Raw genomic sequence first — 22,173 nt, 5'->3', positions numbered from 1 at the left:
GTGTCTGAGTGAAGTGGCCCTTTGGTCCTCAGTGCCCTGTGTCCACGTGAAGTGACCCGTTGGTCCTCAGTGCCCTGTGTCCGAGTGAAGAGAACCTTTGGTCCTCAGAGCCCAGTGTCCGAGTGAAGTGACCCTTTGGTCCTCAGTGCCGGTGTCCGAGTGAATTGACACTTTGGTCCTCAGTGCCCGTTGTCCGAGTGAAGTGACCCTTTGGTCCTCAGTGCCCGGTGTCCGAGTGAAGTGAACCTTTGGTCCTCAGTGCCCGGTGTCCGAGTGAAGTGAAACTTTGGTCCTCAGTGCCCGGTGTCCGAGTGAAGTGACACTTTGGTCCTCAGTGCCGGTGTCCGAGAGAAGTGACCCTATGGTCCTCAGTGCCAGTGTCCGAGTGAAGTGACCCTTTGGTCCTCAGTGCCGGTGTCCGAGTGAAGTGACACTTTGGTCCTCAGTATCCGGTGTCCGAGTGAAGTGACCCTTTGGCCCTCACTGTCCGATGTCCGAGTGAAGTGACCCTTTGGTCCTCATTGTCCGGTGTCGGAGTGAAGTGACCCTTTGGTCCTCAGTGTCTGATGTCCGAGTGAAGTGACACTTTGGTCCCCAGTGCCCAGTGTCCGAGTGAAGTGACCCTTTGGTCCTCACTGCCCGATGTCCGAGTGAAGTGACCCTTTGGTCCTCAGTGCCCGGTGTCCGAGTGAAGTGACCCTTTGGTCCTCAGTGCCCGGTGTCCGAGTGAAGTGACACTTTGGTCCTCAGTGCCTGGTGTCCGAGTGAAGTGACCCTTTGGTCCTCAGTGCCCGATGTCCGAGTGAAGTGACCCTTTGGTCCTCAGTGCCGGTGTCCAAGTGAAGTGACCCTTTGGTCCTCAGTGCCGGTGTCCGAATGAAGTGACCCTTTGGTCCTCATTGCCCGATGTCCGAGTGAAGTGACCCTTTGGTCCTCAGTGCCCAATGTCCGAGAGAAGTGAACCTTTGGTCCTCAGTGCCGGTGTCCGAGTGATGTGATCCTTTGGTCCTCAGTGCCGGTGTCCGAGTGAAGTGACCGTATGGTCCTCAGTGCCCGATGTCCGAGTGAAGTGACCCTTTGGTCCTCAGAGCCGGTGTCCGAGTGAACTGACCCTTTGGTCCTCAGTGCCGGAGTCCGAGTGAAGTGACCCTTTGGTCCTCAGTGCCCGGTGTCTGAGTGAAGTGACCCTTTGGTTCTCAGTGCCGGTGTCCGAGTGAAGTGACCCTTTGGTCCTCAGCGCCCGGTGTCCGAGTGAAGTGACCCTTTGGTCCTCAGTGTCCGATGTCCGAGTGAAGTGACCCTTTGGTCCTCAGTGCCGGTTTCCGAGCAAAGTGACTCTTTGGTCCTCACTGCCGGTTTCCGAGTGAAGTGACACCTTGGTCCTCAGTGCCGGTGTCCGAGTGAAGTGATCCTTTGGTCCTCAGTGCCGGTGTCCAAGTGAAGTGACCCTTTGGTCCTCAGTGCCGGTGTCGGAATGAAGTGACCGTTTGGTCCTCAGTGCCGATGTCGTAACGAAGTGACCGTTTGGTCCTCAGTGCCGGTGTCCGAGTGAAGTGACCCTTTGGTCCTCAGTGCCGTTGTCCGAGTGAAGTGACCCTTTGGTCCTCAGTGCCGGTGTCCGAGTGAAGTGACCCTTTGGTCCTCAGTGCCGGTGTCCGAATGAAGTGACCCTTTGGTCCTTCGTGCCCTGTGTCGGAGTGAAGTGACCCTTTGGTACTCAGTGCCCGGTGTCCGAATGAAGTCACCCTTTGGTCCTCAGTGTCCGAGTGAAGTGACACTTTGGTACTCAGTGCCCAGTGTCCGAGTGAAGTGACCATTTGGTCGTCAGTGCCCGGTGTCTGAGTGAAGTGGCCCTTTAGTCCTCAGTGCCCGGTGTCCACGTGAAGTGACCCTTTGGTCTTCAGTGCCCTGTGTCCGAGTGAAGAGACCCTTTGGTCCTCAGAGCCCAGTGTCCGAGTGACGTGACCCTTTGGTCCTCAGTGCCGGTGTCCGAGTGAATTGACACTTTGGTCCTCGATGCCCGTTGTCCGAGTGAAGTGACCCTTTAGTCCCCAGTGCCCGGTGTCCGAGTGAAATGAACCATTGGTCCTCAGTGCCCGGTGTCCGAGTGAAGTGACACTTTGGTCCTCAGTGCCGGTTTCCGAGTGAAGTGACACCTTGGTCCTCAGTGCCGGTGTCCGAGTGAAGTGATCCTTTGGTCCTCAGTGCCGGTGTCCAAGTGAAGTGACCCTTTGGTCCTCAGTGCCGTTGTCGGAATGAAGTGACCGTTTGGTCCTCAGTGCCGATGTCGTAACGAAGTGACCGTTTGGTCCTCAGTGCCGGTGTCCGAGTGAAGTGGCACTTTGGTCCTCAGTGCCGTTGTCCGAGTGAAATGACCCTTTGGTCCTCAGTGCCGGTGTCCGAGTGAAGTGACCCTTTGGTCCTCAGTGCCGGTGTCCGAATGAAGTGACCCTTTGGTCCTTAGTGCCCTGTGTCGGAGTGAAGTGACCCTTTGGTACTCAGTGCGCGGTGTCCGAATGAGGTCACCCTTTGGTCCTCAGTGTCCGAGTGAAGTGACACTTTGGTCCTCAGTGCCCAGTGTCCGAGTGAAGTGACCATTTGGTCGTCAGTGCCCGGTGTCTGAGTGAAGTGGCCCTTTGGTCCTCAGTGCCCGGTGTCCACGTGAAGTGACCCTTTGGTCTTCAGTGCCCTGTGTCCGAGTAAAAAGACTCTTTGGTCCTCAGAGCCCAGTGTCCGAGTGAAGTGACCCTTTGGTCCTCAGTGCCGGTGTCCGAGTGAATTGACACTTTGGTCCTCAGTGCCCGTTGTCCGAGTGAAGTGACCCTTTAGTCCTCAGTGCCCGGTGTCCGAGTGAAGTGAACCTTTGGTCCTCAGTGCCCGGTGTCCGAGTGAAGTGACACTTTGGTCCTCAGTGCCGGTGTCCGAGAGAAGTGACCCTATGGTCCTCAGTGCCAGTGTCCGAGTGAAGTGACCCTTTGGTCCTCAGTGCCGGTGTCCGAGTGAAGTGACACTTTGGTCCTCAGTATACGGTGTCCGAGTGAAGTGCCCCTTTGGCCCTCAGTGTCCGATGTCCGAGTGAAGTGACCCTTTGGTCCCCATTGTCCGATGTCCGAGTGAAGTGACCCTTTGGTCCTCAGTGTCCAATGTCCGAGAGAAGTGACCCTTTGGTCCTCAGAGCCCAGTGTCCAAGTGAAGTGACCCTTTGGTCCTCAGTGCCCAGTGTCCGAGTGAAGTGACCCTTTGGTCCTCAGTGCCGGTGTCCGAGTGAAGTAACCCTTTTGTCCTCAGTGTCCGATGTCCGAGTGAAGTGACCCTTTGTTCCTCAGTGTCCGAGTGAAGTGACACTTTTGTCCTCAGTATCCGGTGTCCGAGTGAAGTGACCCTTTGGCCCTCAGTGTCCGATGTCTGAGTGAAGTGACCCTTTGGTCCTCATTGTCCGATGTCCGAGTGAAGTGACCCTTTGGTCCTCAGTGTCCGATGTCCGAGTGAAGTGACACTTTGGTCCTCAGTGCCCAGTGTCCGAGTGAAGTGACCATTTGGTCGTCAGTGCCCGGTGTCTGAGTGAAGTGGCCCTTTGGTCCTCAGTGCCCTGTGTCCGAGTGAAGAGACCCTTTGGTCCTCAGAGCCCAGTGTCTGAGTGAAGTGACCCTTTGGTCCTCAGTGCCGGTGTCCGAGTGAATTGACACTTTGGTCCTCAGTGCCCGTTGTCCGAGTGAAGTGACCCTTTGGTCCTCAGTGCCCGGTGTCCGAGTGAAGTGAACCTTTGGTCCTCAGTGCCCGGTGTCCGAGTGAAGTGAAACTTTGGTCCTCAGTGCCCGGTGTCCGAGTGAAGTGACACTTTGGTCCTCAGTGCCTGTGTCCAAGAGAAGTGACCCTATGGTCCTCAGTGCCAGTATCCGAGTGAAGTGACCCTTTGGTCCTCAGTGCCGGTGTCCGAGTGAAGTGACACTTTGGTCCTCAGTATCCGGTGTCCGAGTGAAGTGACCCTTTGGCCCTCAGTGTCCGATGTCCGAGTGAAGTGACACTTTGGTCCTCATTGTCCGGTGTCCGAGTGAAGTGACCCTTTGGTCCTCAGTGTCCGATGTCCGAGTGAAGTGACACTTTGGACCCCAGTGCCCAGTGTCCGAGTGAAGTGACCCTTTGGTCCTCACTGCCCGATGTCCGAGTGAAGTGACCCTTTGGTCCTCAGTGCCCGGTGTCCGAGTGAAGTGGCCCTTTGGTCCTCAGTGCCCGGTGTCCGAGTGAAGTGACACTTTGGTCCTCAGTGCCCGGTGTCCGAGTGAAGTGACCCTTTGGTCCTCAGTGCCCGATGTCCGAGTTAAGTGACCTTTGGCACTCAGTGCCGGTGTCCAAGTGAAGTGACCCTTTGGTCCTCAGTGCCGGTGTCCGAATGAAGTGACCCTTTGGTCCTCATTGCCCGCTGTCCGAGTGAAGTAACCCTTTGGTCCTCAGAGCCCGATGTCCGAGAGAAGTGAACCTTTGGTCCTCAGTGCCGGTGTCCGAGTGATGTGATCCTTTGGTCCTCAGTGCCGGTGTCCGAGTGAAGTGACCGTATGGTCCTCAGTGCCCGATGTCCGAGTGAAGTGACCCTTTGGTCCTCAGTGCCGGTGTCCGAGTGAACTGACCCTTTGGTCCTCAGTGCCGGAGTCCGAGTGAAGTGACCCTTTGATCCTCAGTGCCCGTTGTCCGAGTGAAGTGACCCTTTGGTCCTCAGTGCCCGGTGTCCGAGTGAAGTGACCCTTTGGTCCTCAGTGCCCGGGGTCCGAGTGAAGTGACCCTTTTGTCCTCAGTGCCCGGTGTCCGAGTGAAGTGACACTTTGGTCCTCAGTGCCCGGTGTCCGAGTGAACTGACCATTTGGTCCTCAGTGCCCAGTGTCCGAGTGAAGTGACCCTTTGGTCCTCAGTGCCGATGTCCGAGTGAAGTGACCCTTTGGTCCTCAGTGCCCAGTGTCCGAGTGAGGTGACCCTTTGGTCCTCAGTGCGGGTGTCCGAGTGAAGTGACTCTTTGGTCCTCAGTGCCGATGTCTTAATGAAGTGACCGTTTGGCCCTCAGTGCCCGGTGTCCGAGTGAAGTGACCCTTTGGTCCTCAGTATCCGATGTCCGAGTGAAGTGACCCTTTGGTCCTCAGTGTCCGATGTCCGAGTGAAGTTACCCTTTGGTCCTCAGTGCCGGTGACCGAGTGAAGTGACAATTTAGTTCTCAGTGTCCGATGTCCGAGTGAAGTGACCCTTTGGTCCTCAGTGCCCGATGTCCGAGTTAAGTGACCTTTGGCCCTCAGTGCCGGTGTCCAAGTGAAGTGACCCTTTGGTCCTCAGTGCCGGTGTCCGAATGAAATGACCCTTTGGTCCTCATTGCCCGCTGTCCGAGTGAAGTAACCCTTTGGTCCTCAGTGCCGGTGTCCGAGTGATGTGATCCTTTGGTCCTCAGTGCCGGTGTCCGAGTGAAGTGACCGTATGGTCCTCAGTGCCCGATGTCCGAGTGAAGTGACCCTTTGGTCCTCAGTGCCGGTGTCCGAGTGAACTGACCCTTTGGTCCTCAGTGCCGGAGTCCGAGTGAAGTGACCCTTTGATCCTCAGTGCCCGGTGTCCAAGTGAAGTGACCCTTTGCTCCTCAGTGCCCAGTGTCCGATTGAAGTGACCCTTTGGTCCTCAGTGCCGGTGTCCGAGTGAATTGACCCTTTGGTCCTCAGTGCCGGTGTCCGAGTGAAGTGACCCTTTGGTCCTCAGTGCCCGTTGTCCGAGTGAAGTGACCCTTTGGTCCTCAGTGCCCGGTGTCCGAGTGAAGTGACCCTTTGGTCCTCAGTGCCCGGGGTCCGAGTGAAGTGACCCTTTTGTCCTCAGTGCCGGTGTCCGAGTGAAGTAACCCTTTGGTCCTCAGTGCCCGGTGTCCGAGTGAAGTGACACTTTGGTCCTCAGTGCCCGGTGTCCGAGTGAACTGACCATTTGGTCCTCAGTGCCCAGTGTCCGAGTGAAGTGACCCTTTGGTCCTCAGTGCCGATGTCCGAGTGAAGTGACCCTTTGGTCCTCAGTGCCCAGTGTCCGAGTGAAGTGACCGTTTGGCCCTCAGTGCCCGGTGTCCGAGTGAAGTGACCCTTTGGTCCTCAGTATCCGATGTCCGAGTGAAGTGACCCTTTGGTCCTCAGTGTCCGAAGTCCGAGTGAAGTTACCCTTTGGTCCTCAGTGCCGGTGACCGAGTGAAGTGACACTTTAGTTCTCAGTGTCCGATGTCCGAGTGAAGTGACCCATTGGTTCTCAGCGCCCGGTGTCCGAGTGAAGTGACCCTTTGGTTCTCAGTGCCGGTGTCCGAGCGAAGTGACCCTTTGGTCCTCAGTGTCAGTGTCCGAGTGAAGTGACACTTTGGTCCTCAGTGCCGGTGTCCGAGTGAAGTGACCCTTTGGTCCCCAGTGCCGGTGTCCGAGTGAAGTGACCCTTTGGTCCTCAGTGCCGGTGTCCGAATGAACTGACCCTTTGGTCCGCAGTGCCCGATGTCCGAGTGAACTGACCCTTTGCTCCTCAGTGCCCCGTGTCCGAGTGAAGTGACCCTTTGGCCCTCAGTGCCCTGTGTCGGAGTAAAGTGAACCTTTGGTCCTCAGTGCTGGTGTCCGAGTGAAGTGAACCTTTGGCCCTCAGTGCCGGTGTCCGAGTGACGTGACCCTTCGGCCCTCAGTGCCCTGTGTTGGAGTGAAGTGACCCTTTGCTCATCAGTGCCCGGTGTCCGAATGATGTGACCCTTTGGTCCTCAGTGTCCGAGTGAAGTGACCCTTTGGTTCTCAGTGCCCAGTGTCCGAGTGAAGTGACCCTTTGGTCCTCAGTGCCCGGTGTCCGAGTGAAGTGACCCTTTGGTCCTCAGTGCCCAGTGTCCGAGTGAAGTGAAACTTTGGTCCTCAGTGCCCGGTGTCCGAGTGAAGTGACACTTTGGTCCTCGGTGCCTGTGTCCGAGAGAAGTGACCCTATGGTCCTCAGTGCCAGTGTCCGAGTGAAGTGACCCTTTGGTCCTCAGTGCCGGTGTCCGAGTGAAGTGACACTTTGGTCCTCAGTATCCGGTGTCCGAGTGAAGTGACCCTTTGGTCCTCAGTGCCGGTGTCGGAATGAAGTGACCGTTTGGTCCTCAGTGCCGATGTCGTAACGAAGTGACCGTTTGGTCCTCAGTGCCGGTGTCCGAGTGAAGTGACCCTTTGGTCCTCAGTGCCGTTGTCCGAGTGAAGTGATCCTTTGGTCCTCAGTGCTGGTGTCCGAGTGAAGTGACCCTTTGGTCCTCTGTGCCGGTGTCCGAATGAAGTGACCCTTTGGTCCTTAGTGCCCTGTGTCGGAGTGAAGTGACCCTTTGGTACTCAGTGCCCGGTGTCCGAATGAAGTCACCCTTTGGTCCTCAGTGTCCGAGTGAAGTGACACTTTGGTCCTCAGTGCCCAGTGTCCGAGTGAAGTGACCATTTGGTCGTCAGTGCCCGGTGTCTGAGTGAAGTGGCCCTTTGGTCCTCAGTGCCCGGTGTCCACGTGAAGTGACCCTTTGGTCCTCAGTGCCCTGTGTCCGAGTGAAGAGAACCTTTGGTCCTCAGTGCCCGTTGTCCGAGTGAAGTGACCCTTTGGTCCTCAGTGCCCGGTGTCCGAGTTAAGTGAACCTTTGGTCCTCAGTGCCCGGTGTCCGAGTGAAGTGAAACTTTGGTCCTCAGTGCCCGGTGTCCGAGTGAAGTGACACTTTGGTCCTCAGTGCCGGTGTCCGAGAGAAGTGACCCTATGGTCCTCAGTGCCAGTGTCCGAGTGAAGTGACCCTTTGGTCCTCAGTGCCGGTGTCCGAGTGAAGTGACACTTTGGTCCTCAGTGTCCGGTGTCCGAGTGAAGTGACCCTTTGGCCCTCAGTGTCCGATGTCCGAGTGAAGTGACCCTTTGGTCCTCATTGTCCGATGTCCGAGTGAAGTGACCCTTCGGTCCTCATTGTCCGATGTCCGAGTGAAGTGACCCTTTGGTCCTCAGTGCCCGGTGTCCGAGTGAAGTGACCCTTTGGTCCTCAGTGCCTGCGTCCGAAACAAGTGACCGTTTGGTCCTCAGTGCCGGTGTCCGAGTGAATTGACCATTTGGTCCTCAGTGCCCAGTGTCCGAGTGAAGTGACCCTTTGGTCCTCAGTGCCCGTTGTCCGAGTGACGTGACCCTTTGGTCCTCAGTGCCGGTGTCCGAGTGAAGTGACCCTTTGGTCCTCAGTGCCCATTGTCCGAGTGAACTGACCCTTTGGTCCTCAGTGCCGGTGTCCGAGTGAAGTGACGCTTTGGTCCTCAGTGCTGGTGTCCGAGTGAAGTGACCCTTTGGTCCTCACTGCCCGATGTCCGAGTGAAGTGACTCTTTGGTCCTCAGTGCCGGTGTCCGAGTGAAGTGACCCTTTGGTCCTCAGTGCTGGTGTCCGAGTGAAGTGTCCTTTTGGTCCTCAGTGCCGGTGTCCGAATGAAGTGACCCTTTGGTCCTCATTGCCCGATGTCCGAATGAAGTGACCCTTTGGTCCTCATTGCCCGATGTCCGAGTGAAGTGACCCATTGGTCCTCAGTGTCCGATGTCCGAGTGAAGTTACCCTTTAGTCCTCAGTGCCGGTGTCCGAGCAAAGTGACTCTTTGGTCCTCAGTGCCGGTTTCCGAGTGAAGTGACACCTTGGTCCTCAGTGCCGGTGTCCGAGTGAAGTGATCCTTTGGTCCTCAGTGCCGGTGTCCAAGTGAAGTGACCCTTTGGTCCTCAGTGCCGGTGTCGGAATGAAGTGACCGTTTGGTCCTCAGTGCCGATGTCGTAACGAAGTGATCGTTTGGTCCTCAGTGCCGGTGTCCGAGTGAAGTGACCCTTTGGTCCTCAGTGCCGTTGTCCGAGTGAAGTGACCCTTTGGTCCTCAGTGCCGGTGACCGAGTGAAGTGACCCTTTGGTCCTCAGTGCCGGTGTCCGAATGAAGTGACCCTTTGGTACTCAGTGCCCGGTGTCCGAATGAAGTCACCCTTTGGTCCTCAGTGTCCGAGTGAAGTGACACTTTGGTCCTCAGTGCCCAGTGTCCGAGTGAAGTGACCATTTGGTCGTCAGTGCCCGGTGTCTGAGTGAAGTGGCCCTTTGGTCCTCAGTGCCCGGTGTCCACGTGAAGTGACCCTTTGGTTCTCAGTGCCCTGTGTCCGAGTGAAGAGACCCTTTGGTCCTCAGAGCCCAGTGTCCGAGTGAAGTGACCCTTTGGTCCTCAGTGCCGGTGTCCGAGTGAATTGACACTTTGGTCCTCAGTGCCCGGTGTCCGAGTTAAGTGAACCTTTGGTCCTCAGTGCCCGGTGTCCGAGTGAAGTGAAACTTTGGTCCTCAGTGCCCGGTGTCCGAGTGAAGTGACACTTTGGTCCTCAGTGCCGGTGTCCGAGAGAAGTGACCCTATGGTCCTCAGTGCCAGTGTCCGAGTGAAGTGACCCTTTGGTCCTCAGTGCCGGTGTCCGAGTGAAGTGACACTTTGGTCCTCAGTGTCCGGTGTCCGAGTGAAGTGACCCTTTGGCCCTCAGTGTCCGATGTCCGAGTGAAGTGACCCTTTGGTCCTCATTGTCCGATGTCCGAGTGAAGTGACCCTTTGGTCCTCAGTGTCCGATGTCCGAGAGCAGTGACCCTTTGGTCCTCAGTGCCCAGTGTCCAAGTGAAGTGACCCTTTGGTCCTCAGTGCCCGGTGTCCGAGTGAAGTGACCCATTTGGTCCTCAGTGCCGGTGTCCGAGTGAAGTAACCCTTTGGTCCTCAGTGTCCGATGTCCGAGTGAAGTGACTCTTTGGTCCTCAGTGTCCGAGTGAAGTGACACTTTGGTCCTCAGTATCCGGTGTCCGAGTGAAGTGACCTTTTGGCCCTCAGTGTCCGATGTCTGAGTGAAGTGACCCTTTGGTCCTCATTGTCCGATGTCCGAGTGAAGTGACCCTTTGGTCCTCAGTGTCCGATGTCCGAGTGAAGTGACACTTTGGTCCTCAGTGCCCAGTGTCCGAGTGAAGTGACCATTTGGTCGTCAGTGCCCGGTGTCTGAGTGAAGTGGCCCTTTGGTCCTCAGTGCCCGGTGTCCACGTGAAGTGAACCTTTGGTCCTCAGTGCCCTGTGTCCGAGTGAAGAGACCCTTTGGTCCTCAGAGCCCAGTGTCCGAGTGAAGTGACCCTTTGGTCCTCAGTGCCGGTGTCCGAGTGAATTGACACTTTGGTCCTCAGTACCCGCTGTCCGAGTGAAGTGACCCTTTGGTCCTCAGTGCCCGTTGTCCGAGTGAAGTGAACCTTTGGTCCTCAGTGCCCGGTGTCCGAGTGAAGTGAAACTTTGGTCCTCAGTGCCCGGTGTCCGAGTGAAGTGACACTTTGGTCCTCAGTGCCGGTGTCCGAGAGAAGTGACCCTATGGTCCTCAGTGCCAGTGTCCGAGTGAAGTGACCCTTTGGTCCTCAGTGCCGGTGTCCGAGTGAAGTGACACTTTGGTCCTCAGTATCCGGTGTCCGAGTGAAGTGACCCTTTGGCCCTCAGTGTCCGATGTCCGAGTGAAGTGACACTTTGGTCCCCAGTGCCCAGTGTCCGAGTGAAGTGACCCTTTGGTCCTCACTGCCCGATGTCCGAGTGAAGTAACCCTTTGGTCCTCAGTGCCCGGTGTCCGAGTGAAGTGACCCTTTGGTCCTCAGTGCCCGGTGTCCGAGTGAAGTGACACTTTGGTCCTCAGTGCCCGGTGTCCGAGTGAAGTGACCCTTTGGTCCTCAGTGCCCGATGTCCGAGTGAAGTGACCCTTTGGTCCTCAGTGCCGGTGTCCAAGTGAAGTGACCCTTTGGTCCTCAGTGCCGGTGTCCGAATGAAGTGACCCTTTGGTCCTCATTGCCCGATGTCCGAGTGAAGTGACCCTTTGGTCCTCATTGCCCGATGTCCGAGTGAAGTGACCCTTTGGTCCTCAGTGCCGGTGTCCGAGTGATGTGATCCTTTGGTCCTCAGTGCCGGTGTCCGAGTGAAGTGACCGTATGGTCCTCAGTGCCCGATGTCCGAGTGAAGTGACCCTTTGGTCCTCAGTGCCGGTGTCCGAGTGAACTGACCCTTTGGTCCTCAGTGCCGGAGTCCGAGTGAAGTGACCCTTTGATCCTCAGTGCCCGGTGTCCAAGTGAAGTGACCCTTTGCTCCTCAGTGCCCAGTGTCCGATTGAAGTGACACTTTGGTCCTCAGTGCCGGTGTCCGAGTGAATTGACCCTTTGGTCCTCAGTGCCGGTGTCCGAGTGAAGTGACCCTTTGGTCCTCAGTGCCCGTTGTCCGAGTGAAGTGACCCTTTGGTCCTCAGTGCCCGGTGTCCGAGTGAAGTGACCCTTTGGTCCTCAGTGCCCGGGATCCGAGTGAAGTGACCCTTTGGTCCTCAGTGCTGGTGTCCGAGTGAAGTAACCCTTTGGTCCTCAGTGTCCGATGTCCGAGTGAATTGACCCTTTGGTCCTCAGTGCCCGGTGTCCGAGTGAAGTGACACTTTGGTCCTCAGTGCCCGGTGTCCGAGTGAACTGACCCTTTGGTCCTCAGTGCCCAGTGTCCGAGTGAAGTGACCCTTTGGTCCTCAGTGCCGATGTCCGAGTGAAGTGACCCTTTGGTCCTCAGTGCCCAGTGTCCGAGTGAGGTGACCCTTTGGTCCTCAGTGCCGGTGTCCGAGTGAAGTGACTCTTTGGTCCTCAGTGCCGATGTCTTAATGAATTGACCGTTTGGTCCTCAGTGCCCGGTGTCCGAATGAAGTGACCCTATGGTCCTCAGTGTCCGATGTCCGAGTGTAGTGAAGCTTTGGTCCTCAGTGTCCGATGTCCGAGTGAAGTTACCCTTTGGTCCTCAGTGCCGGTGACCGAGTGAAGTGACACTTTAGTTCTCAGTGTCCGATGTCCGAGTGAAGTGACCCTTTGGTTCTCAGCGCCCGGTGTCCGAGTGAAGTGACCCTTTGGTCCTCAGTGCCGGTGTCCGAGCGAAGTGACCCTTTGGTCCTCAGTGCCGGTGTCCGAGTGAAGTGACTCTTTGGTCCTCAGTGCCGATGTCTTAATGAAGTGACCGTTTGGCCCTCAGTGCCCGGTGTCCGAGTGAAGTGACCCTTTGGTCCTCAGTATCCGATGTCCGAGTGAAGTGACCCTTTGGTCCACAGTGTCCGATGTCCGAGTGAAGTTACCCTTTGGTCCTCAGTGCCGGTGACCGAGTGAAGTGACACTTTAGTTCTCAGTGTCCGATGTCCGAGTGAAGTGACCCTTTGGTTCTCAGCGCCCGGTGTCCGAGTGAAGTGACCCTTTGGTTCTCAGTGCCGGTGTCCGAGCGAAGTGACCCTTTGGTCCTCAGTGTCCGTGTCCGAGTGAAGTGACACTTTGGTCCTCAGTGCCGGTGTCCGAGTGAAGTGACCCTTTGGTCCCCAGTGCCGGTGTCCGAGTGAAGTGACCCTTTGGTCCTCAGTGCCGGTGTCCGAATGAACTGACCCTTTGCTCCGCAGTGCCCGATGTCCGAGTGAACTGACCCTTTGCTCCTCAGTGCCCCGTGTCCGAGTGAAGTGACTCTTTGGCCCTCAGTGCCCTGTGTCGGAGTAAAGTGAACCTTTGGTCCTCAGTGCTGGTGTCCGAGTGAAGTGAACCTTTGGCCCTCAGTGCCGGTGTCCGAGTGACGTGACCCTTCGGCCCTCAGTGCCCTGTGTAGAAGTGAAGTGACCCTTTGCTCATCAGTGCCCGGTGTCCGAATGATGTGACCCTTTGGTCCTCAGTGTCCGAGTGAAGTGACCCTTTGGTTCTCAGTGCCCAGTGTCCGAGTGAAGTGACCCTTTGGTCCTCAGTGCCCGGTGTCCGAGTGAAGTGACCATTTGGTCGTCAGTGCCCGGTGTCTGAGTGAAGTGGCCCTTTGGTCCTCAGTGCCCGGTGTCCACGTGAAGTGACCCTTTGGTCCTCAGTGCCCTGTGTCCGAGTGAAGAGACCCTTTGGTCATCAGAGCCCAGTGTCCGAGTGAAGTGACCCTTTGGTCCTCAGTGCCGGTGTCCGAGTGAATTGACACTTTGGTCCTCAGTGCCCGCTGTCCGAGTGAAGTGACCCTTTGGTCCTAAGTGCCCGTTGTCCGAGTGAAGTGAACCTTTGGTCCTCAGTGCCCGGTGTCCGAGTGAAGTGAAATTTTGGTCCTCAGTGCCCGGTGTCCGAGTGAACTGACACTTTGGTCCTCAGTGCCGGTGTCCGAGAGAAGTGACCCTATGGTCCTCAGTGCCAGTGTCCGAGTGAAGTGACCCTTTGGTCCTCAGTGCCGGTGTCCGAGTGAAGTGACACTTTGGTCCTCAGTATCCGGTGTCCGAGTGAAGTGACCCTTTGGCCCTCAGTGTCCGATGTCCGAGTGAAGTGACACTTTGGTCCTCATTGTCCGGTGTCCGAGTGAAGTGACCCTTTGGTCCTCAGTGTCCGATGTCCGAGTGAAGTGACACTTTGGTCCCCAGTGCCCAGTGTCCGAGTGAAGTGACCCTTTGGTCCTCACTGCCCGATGTCCGAGTGAAGTGACCCTTTAGTCCTCAGTGCCCGGTGTCCGAGTGAAGTGACCCTTTGGTCCTCAGTGCCCGGTGTCCGAGTGAAGTGACACTTTGGTCCTCAGTGCCCGGTGTCCGAGTGAAGTGACCCTTTGATCCTCAGTGCCCGATGTCCGAGTGAAGTGACCCTTTGGTCCTCAGTGCCGGTGTCCAAGTGAAGTGACCCTTTGGTCCTCAGTGCCGGTGTCCGAATGAAGTGACCCTTTGGTCCTCATTGCCCGATGTCCGAGTGAAGTGACCCTTTGGTCCTCATTGCCCGATGTCCGAGTGAAGTGAATCTTTGATCCTCAGTGCCGGTGTCCGAGTGATGTGATCCTTTGGTCCTCAGTGCCGGTGTCCGAGTGAAGTGACCGTATGGTCCTCAGTGCCCGATGTCCGAGTGAAGTGACCCTTTGGTCCTCAGTGCCGGTGTCCGAGTGAACAGACCCTTTGGTCCTCAGTGCCGGAGTCCGAGTGAAGTGGCCCTTTGATCCTCAGTGCCCGGTGTCCAAGTGAAGTGACCCTTTGCTCCTCAGTGCCCAGTGTCCGATTGAAGTGACCCTTTGGTCCTCAGTGCCGGTGTCCGAGTGAATTGACCCTTTGGTCCTCAGTGCCGGTGTCCGAGTGAAGTGACCCTTTGGTCCTCAGTGCCCGTTGTCCGAGTGAAGTGACCCTTTGGTCCTCAGTGCCCGGTGTCTGAGTGAAGTGACCCTTTGGTCCTCAGTGCCCGGGATCCGAGTGAAGTGACCCTTTGGTCCTCAGTGCCGGTGTCCGAGTGAAGTAACCCTTTGGTCCTCAGTGTCCGATGTCCGAGTGAATTGACCCTTTGGTCCTCACTGCCCGATGTCCGAGTGAAGTGACCCTTTAGTCCTCAGTGCCCGGTGTCCGAGTGAAGTGACCCTTTGGTCCTCAGTGCCCGGTGTCCGAGTGAAGTGACACTTTGGTCCTCAGTGCCCGGTGTCCGAGTGAAGTGACCCTTTGGTCCTCAGTGCCCGATGTCCGAGTGAAGTGACCCTTTGGTCCTCAGTGCCGGTGTCCAAGTGAAGTGACCCTTTGGTCCTCAGTGCCGGTGTCCGAATGAAGTGACCCTTTGGTCCTCATTGCCCGATGTCCGAGTGAAGTGACCCTTTGGTCCTCATTGCCCGATGTCCGAGTGAAGTGAATCTTTGGTCCTCAGTGCCGGTGTCCGAGTGATGTGATCCTTTGGTCCTCAGTTCCGGTGTCCGAGTGAAGTGACCGTATGGTCCTCAGTGCCCGATGTCCGAGTGAAGTGACCCTTTGGTCCTCAGTACCGGTGTCCGAGTGAACAGACCCTTTGGTCCTCAGTGCCGGAGTCCGAGTGAAGTGGCCCTTTGATCCTCAGTGCCCGGTGTCCAAGTGAAGTGACCCTTTGCTCCTCAGTGCTCAGTGTCCGATTGAAGTGACCCTTTGGTCCTCAGTGCCGGTGTCCGAGTGAATTGACCCTTTGGTCCTCAGTGCCGGTGTCCGAGTGAAGTGACCCTTTGGTCCTCAGTGCCCGTTGTCCGAGTGAAGTGACCCTTTGGTCCTCAGTGCCCGGTGTCTGAGTGAAGTGACCCTTTGGTCCTCAGTGCCCGGGATCCGAGTGAAGTGACCCTTTGGTCCTCAGTGCCGGTGTCCGAGTGAAGTAACTCTTTGGTCCTCAGTGTCCGATGTCCGAGTGAATTGACCCTTTGGTCCTCAGTGCCCGGTGTCCGAGTGAAGTGACACTTTGGTCCTCAGTGCCCGGTGTCCGAGTGAACTGACCCTTTGGTCCTCAGTGCCCAGTGTCCGAGTGAAGTGACCCTTTGGTCCTCAGTGCCGATGTCCGAGTGAAGTGACCCTTTGGTCCTCAGTGCCCAGTGTCCGAGTGAGGTGACCCTTTGGTCCTCAGTGCCGGTGTCCGAGTGAAGTGATCTTTGGTCCTCAGTGCCGATGTCTTAATGAATTGACCGTTTGGTCCTCAGTGCCCGGTGTCCGAGTGAAGTGACCCTTTGGTCCTCAGTGTCCGATGTCCGAGTGAAGTTACCCTTTGGTCCTCAGTGCCGGTGACCGAGTGAAGTGACACTTTAGTTCTCAGTGTCCGATGTCCGAGTGAAGTGACCTTTTGGTTCTCAGCGCCCGGTGTCCAAGTGAAGTGACCCTTTGGTCCTCAGTGCCGGTGTCCGAGCGAAGTGACCCTTTGGTCCTCAGTGCCGGTGTCCGAGTGAAGTGACTCTTTGGTCCTCAGTGCCGATGCCTTAATGAAGTGACCGTTTGGCCCTCAGTGCCCGGTGTCCGAGTGAAGTGACCCTTTGGTCCTCAGTATCCGATGTCCGAGTGAAGTGACCCTTTGGTCCTCAGTGTCCGATGTCCGAGTGAAGTTACCCTTTGGTCCTCAGTGCCGGTGACCGAGTGAAGTGACACTTTAGTTCTCAGTGTCCGATGTCCGAGTGAAGTGACCCTTTGGTTCTCAGCGCCCGATGTCCGAGTGAAGTCACCCTTTGGTTCTCAGTGCCGGTGTCCGAGCGAAGTGACCCTTTGGTCCTCAGTGTCAGTGTCCGAGTGAAGTGACACTTTGGTCCTCAGTGCCGGTGTCCGAGTGAAGTGACCCTTTGGTCCCCAGTGCCGGTGTCCGAGTGAAGTGACCCTTTGGTCCTCAGTGCCGGTGTCCGAATGAACTGACCCTTTGGTCCGCAGTGCCCGATGTCCGAGTGAACTGACCCTTTGCTCCTCAGTGCCCCGTGTCCGAGTGAAGTGACCCTTTGGCCCTCAGTGCACTGTGTCGGAGTAAAGTGAACCTTTGGTCCTCAGTGCTGGTGTCCGAGTGAAGTGAACCTTTGGCCCTCAGTGCCGGTGTCCGAGTGACGTGACCCTTTGGTCCTCAGTGTCCGAGTGAAGTGACCCTTTGGTTCTCAGTGCCCAGTGTCCGAGTGAAGTGACGCTTTGGTCCTCAGTGCCCGGTGTCCGAGTGAAGTGACCCTTTGGTCCTCAGTGCCCAGTGTCCGAGTGAAGTGACCCTTTGGTCCTCAGTGCCCGATGTCCAAGTAAAGTGACCCTTTTGTCCTCAGTGCCCAGTGTCCGAGTGAAGTGACCCTTTTATCCTCAGCGCCCAGTGACCTAGTGAAGTGACACTTTGGTCCTCAGTGCCGGTGTCTGAGTGAAGTGACCCTTTGGTCCTCAGTGCCGGTGTCTGAGTGAAGTGACCCTTTGGTCCTCAGTGCCGGTGTCCGAGTGAAGTAACGCTTTGGTCCTCAGTGCCGGTGTCCGAGTGAAGTGACCCTTTGGTCCTCAGTGCCCGGTGTCCGAGTGAAGTGACCGTTTGGTCCTCAGTGCCGGTGTCCGAGTGAATTGACCATTTGGTCCTCAGGCCCAGTGTCCGAGTGAAGTGACCCTTTGGTCCTCAGTGCCCGGTGTCCGAGTGACGTGACCCTTTGGTCCTCAGTGCCGGTGTCCGAGTGAAGTGAACCTTTGGTCCTCAGTGCCGGTGTCCGAGTGAAGTGACCCTTTGGTCCTCAGTGCCCATTGTCCGAGTGAACTGACCCTTTGGTCCTCAGTGCCGGTGTCCGAGTGAAGTGACGCTTTGGTCCTCAGTGCTGGTGTCCGAGTGAAGTGACCCTTTGGTCTCAGTGCCGGTGTCCGAGTGAAGTGACCCTTTGGTCCTCACTGCCCGATGTCCGAGTGAAGTGACCCTTTGGTCTCAGTGCCGGTGTCCGAGTGAAGTGACCCTTTGGTCCTCAGTGCTGGTGTCCGAGTGAAGTGTCCTTTGTGTCCTCAGTGCCGGTGTCCGAATGAAGTGACCCTTTGGTCCTCATTGCCCGATGTCCGAGTGAAGTGACCCATTGGTCCTCAGTGTCCGATGTCCGAGTGAAGTTACCCTTTAGTCCTCAGTGCCGGTGTCCGAGTGAAGTGACCCTTTGGTCCTCAGTGTCCGATGTCCGAGTGAAGTGACCCTTTGGTCCTCAGCGCCCGGTGTCCGAGTGAAGTGACCCTTTGGTCCTCAGTGCCGGTGTCCGAGCAAAGTGACTCTTTGGTCCTCAGTGCCGGTTTCCGAGTGAAGTGACACCTTGGTCCTCAGTGCCGGTGTCCGAGTGAAGTGATCCTTTGGTCCTCAGTGCCGGTGTCCAAGTGAAGTGACCCTTTGGTCCTCAGTGCCGGTGTCGGAATGAAGTGACCGTTTGGTCCTCAGTGCCGATGTCGTAACGAAGTGACCGTTTGGTCCTCAGTGCCGGTGTCCGAGTGAAGTGGCCCTTTGGTCCTCAGTGCCGTTGTCCGAGTGAAGTGACCCTTTGGTCCTCAGTGCCGGTGTCCGAATGAAGTGACCCTTTGGTCCTTAGTGCCCTGTGTCGGAGTGAAGTGACCCTTTGGTACTCAGTGCCCGGTGTCCGAATGAAGTCACCCTTTGGTCCTCAGTGTCCGAGTGAAGTGACACTTTGGTCCTCAGTGCCCAGTGTCCGAGTGAAGTGACCATTTGGTCGTCAGTGCCCGGTGTCCGAGTGAAGTAACCCTTTGGTCGTCAGTGCCCGGTGTCCGAGTGAAGTGGCCCTTTGGTCCTCAGTGCGCGGTGTCCACGTGAAGTGACCCTTTGGTTCTCAGTGCCCTGTGTCCGAGTGAAGAGAACCTTTGGTCCTCAGAGCCCAGTGTCCGAGTGAAGTGACCCTTTGGTCCTCAGTGCCGGTGTCCGAGTGATGGGACCCTTTCGTCCTCAGTGCCGGTGTCCGAGTGAAGTGACCCTTTGGTCCTCAGTGCCGGTGTCCGAGTGAAGTAACCCTTTGGTCCTCAGTGTCCGATGTACGAGTGAATTGACCCTTTGGTCCTCACTGCCCGATGTCCGAGTGAAGTGACCCTTTAGTCCTCAGTGCCCGGTGTCCGAGTGAAGTGACCCTTTGGTCCTCAGTGCCCGGTGTCCGAGTGAAGTGACACTTTGGTCCTCAGTGCCCGGTGTCCGAGTGAAGTGACCCTTTGGTCCTCAGTGCCCGATGTCCGAGTGATGTGACCCTTTGGTCCTCAGTGCCGGTGTCCAAGTGAAGTGACCCTTTGGTCCTCAGTGCCGGTGTCCGAATGAAGTGACCCTTTGGTCCTCATTGCCCGATGTCCGAGTGAAGTGACCCTTTGGTCCTCATTGCCCGATGTCCGAGTGAAGTGAATCTTTGGTCCTCAGTGCCGGTGTCCGAGTGATGTGATCCTTTGGTCCTCAGTTCCGGTGTCCGAGTGAAGTGACCGTATGGTCCTCAGTGCCCGATGTCCGAGTGAAGTGACCCTTTGGTCCTCAGTACCGGTGTCCGAGTGAACAGACCCTTTGGTCCTCAGTGCCGGAGTCCGAGTGAAGTGGCCCTTTGATCCTCAGTGCCCGGTGTCCAAGTGAAGTGACCCTTTGCTCCTCAGTGCTCAGTGTCCGATTGAAGTGACCCTTTGGTCCTCAGTGCCGGTGTCCGAGTGAATTGACCCTTTGGTCCTCAGTGCCGGTGTCCGAGTGAAGTGACCCTTTGCTCCTCAGTGCCCGTTGTCCGAGTGAAGTGACCCTTTGGTCCTCAGTGCCCGGGATCCGAGTGAAGTGACCCTTTGGTCCTCAGTGCCGGTGTCCGAGTGAAGTAACTCTTTGGTCCTCAGTGTCCGATGTCCGAGTGAATTGACCCTTTGGTCCTCAGTGCCCGGTGTCCGAGTGAAGTGACACTTTGGTCCTCAGTGCCGATGTCCGAGTGAAGTGACCCTTTGGTCCTCAGTGCCCAGTGTCCGAGTGAGGTGACCCTTTGGTCCTCAGTGCCGGTGTCCGAGTGAAGTGATCTTTGGTCCTCAGTGCCGATGTCTTAATGAATTGACCGTTTGGTCCTCAGTGCCCGGTGTCCGAGTGAAGTGACCCTTTGGTCCTCAGTGTCCGATGTCCGATTGAAGTGACCCTTTGGTCCTCAGTGTCCGATGTCCGAGTGAAGTTACCCTTTGGTCCTCAGTGCCGGTGACCGAGTGAAGTGACACTTTAGTTCTCAGTGTCCGATGTCCGAGTGAAGTGACCTTTTGGTTCTCAGCGCCCGGTGTCCAAGTGAAGTGACCCTTTGGTCCTCAGTGCCGGTGTCCGAGCGAAGTGACCCTTTGGTCCTCAGTGCCGGTGTCCGAGTGAAGTGACTCTTTGGTCCTCAGTGCCGATGCCTTAATGAAGTGACCGTTTGGCCCTCAGTGCCCGGTGTCCGAGTGAAGTGACCCTTTGGTCCTCAGTATCCGATGTCCGAGTGAAGTGACCCTTTGGTCCTCAGTGTCCGATGTCCGAGTGAAGTTACCCTTTGGTCCTCAGTGCCGGTGACCGAGTGAAGTGACACTTTAGTTCTCAGTGTCCGATGTCCGAGCGAAGTGACCCTTTGGTCCTCAGTGTCAGTGTCCGAGTGAAGTGACACTTTGGTCCTCAGTGCCGGTGTCCGAGTGAAGTGACCCTTTGGTCCCCAGTGCCGGTGTCCGAGTGAAGTGACCCTTTGGTCCTCAGTGCCAGTGTCCGAATGAACTGACCCTTTGGTCCGCAGTGCCCGATGTCCGAGTGAACTGACCCTTTGCTCCTCAGTGCCCCGTGTCCGAGTGAAGTGACCCTTTGGCCCTCAGTGCACTGTGTCGGAGTAAAGTGAACCTTTGGTCCTCAGTGCTGGTGTCCGAGTGAAGTGAACCTTTGGCCCTCAGTGCCGGTGTCCGAGTGACGTGACCCTTCGGCCCTCAGTGCCCTGTGTTGGAGTGAAGTGACCCTTTGCTCATCAGTGCCCGGTGTCCGAATGATGTGACCCTTTGGTCCTCAGTGTCCGAGTGAAGTGACCCTTTGGTTCTCAGTGCCCAGTGTCCGAGTGAAGTGACGCTTCGGTCCTCAGTGCCCGGTGTCCGAGTGAAGTGACCCTTTGGTCCTCAGTGCCCAGTGTCCGAGTGAAGTGACCCTTTGGTCCTCAGTGCCCGATGTCCAAGTAAAGTGACCCTTTTGTCCTCAGTGCCCAGTGTCCGAGTGAAGTGACCCTTTTATCCTCAGCGCCCAGTGACCTAGTGAAGTGACACTTTGGTCCTCAGTGCCGGTGTCTGAGTGAAGTGACCCTTTGGTCCTCAGTGCCGGTGTCTGAGTGAAGTGACCCTTTGGTCCTCAGTGCCGGTGTCCGAGTGAAGTAACGCTTTGGTCCTCAGTGCCGGTGTCCGAGTGAAGTGACCCTTTGGTCCTCAGTGCCCGGTGTCCGAGTGAAGTGACCCTTTGGTCCTCAGTGCCGGTGTCCGAGTGAAGTGACCCTTTGGTCCTCAGTGCCCAGTGTCCGAGTGAAGTGACCCTTTTGTCCTCAGTGCCCGGTGTCCAAGTGAAGTGACCCTTTGGTCCTCAGTGCCCGCATCCGAATCAAGTGACCGTTTGGTCCTCAGTGCCGGTGTCCGAGTGAATTGACCATTTGGTCCTCAGTGCCCAGTGTCCGAGTGAAGTGACCCTTTGGTCCTCAGTGCCCGGTGTCCGAGTGACGTGACCCTTTGGTCCTCAGTGCCGGTGTCCGAGTGAAGTGAACCTTTGGTCCTCAGTGCCGGTGTCCGAGTGAAGTGACCCTTTGGTCCTCAGTGCCCATTGTCCGAGTGAACTGACCCTTTGGTCCTCAGTGCCGGTGTCCGAGTGAAGTGACGCTTTGGTCCTCAGTGCTGGTGTCCGAGTGAAGTGACCCTTTGGTCCTCACTGCCCGATGTCCGAGTGAAGTGACCCTTTGGTCTCAGTGCCGGTGTCCGAGTGAAGTGACCCTTTGGTCCTCAGTGCTGGTGTCCGAGTGAAGTGTCCTTTGGGTCCTCAGTGCCGGTGTCCGAATGAAGTGACCCTTTGGTCCTCATTGCCCGATGTCCGAGTGAAGTGACCCATTGGTCCTCAGTGTCCGATGTCCGAGTGAAGTTACCCTTTAGTCCTCAGTGCCGGTGTCCGAGTGAAGTGACCCTTTGGTCCTCAGTGTCCGATGTCCGAGTGAAGTGACCCTTTGGTCCTCAGCGCCCGGTGTCCGAGTGAAGTGACCCTTTGGTCCTCAGTGCCGGTGTCCGAGCAAAGTGACTCTTTGGTCCTCAGTGCCGGTTTCCGAGTGAAGTGACACCTTGGTCCTCAGTGCCGGTGTCCGAGTGAAGTGATCCTTTGGTCCTCAGTGCCGGTGTCCAAGTGAAGTGACCCTTTGGTCCTCAGTGCCGGTGTCGGAATGAAGTGACCGTTTGGTCCTCAGTGCCGATGTCGTAACGAAGTGACCGTTTGGTCCTCAGTGCCGGTGTCCGAGTGAAGTGGCCCTTTGGTCCTCAGTGCCGTTGTCCGAGTGAAGTGACCCTTTGGTCCTCAGTGCCGGTGTCCGAATGAAGTGACCCTTTGGTCCTTAGTGCCCTGTGTCGGAGTGAAGTGACCCTTTGGTACTCAGTGCCCGGTGTCCGAATGAAGTCACCCTTTGGTCCTCAGTGTCCGAGTGAAGTGACACTTTGGTCCTCAGTGCCCAGTGTCCGAGTGAAGTGACCATTTGGTCGTCAGTGCCCGGTGTCTGAGTGAAGTGGCCCTTTGGTCCTCAGTGCGCGGTGTCCACGTGAAGTGACCCTTTGGTTCTCAGTGCCCTGTGTCCGAGTGAAGAGAACCTTTGGTCCTCAGAGCCCAGTGTCCGAGTGAAGTGACCCTTTGGTCCTCAGTGCCGGTGTCCGAGTGATGGGACCCTTTCGTCCTCAGTGCCGGTGTCCGAGTGAAGTGACCCTTTGGTCCTCAGTGCCGGTGTCCAAGTGG

Source organism: Somniosus microcephalus, chromosome 10 (genome assembly GCF_052327205.1).
Source record: "Somniosus microcephalus isolate GS21.2 chromosome 10, FLI_Smic_1.0, whole genome shotgun sequence".
Classification (NCBI taxonomy): Eukaryota; Metazoa; Chordata; class Chondrichthyes; order Squaliformes; family Somniosidae; genus Somniosus; species Somniosus microcephalus.
Note: the sequence above shows the minus strand (reverse complement) of the source record.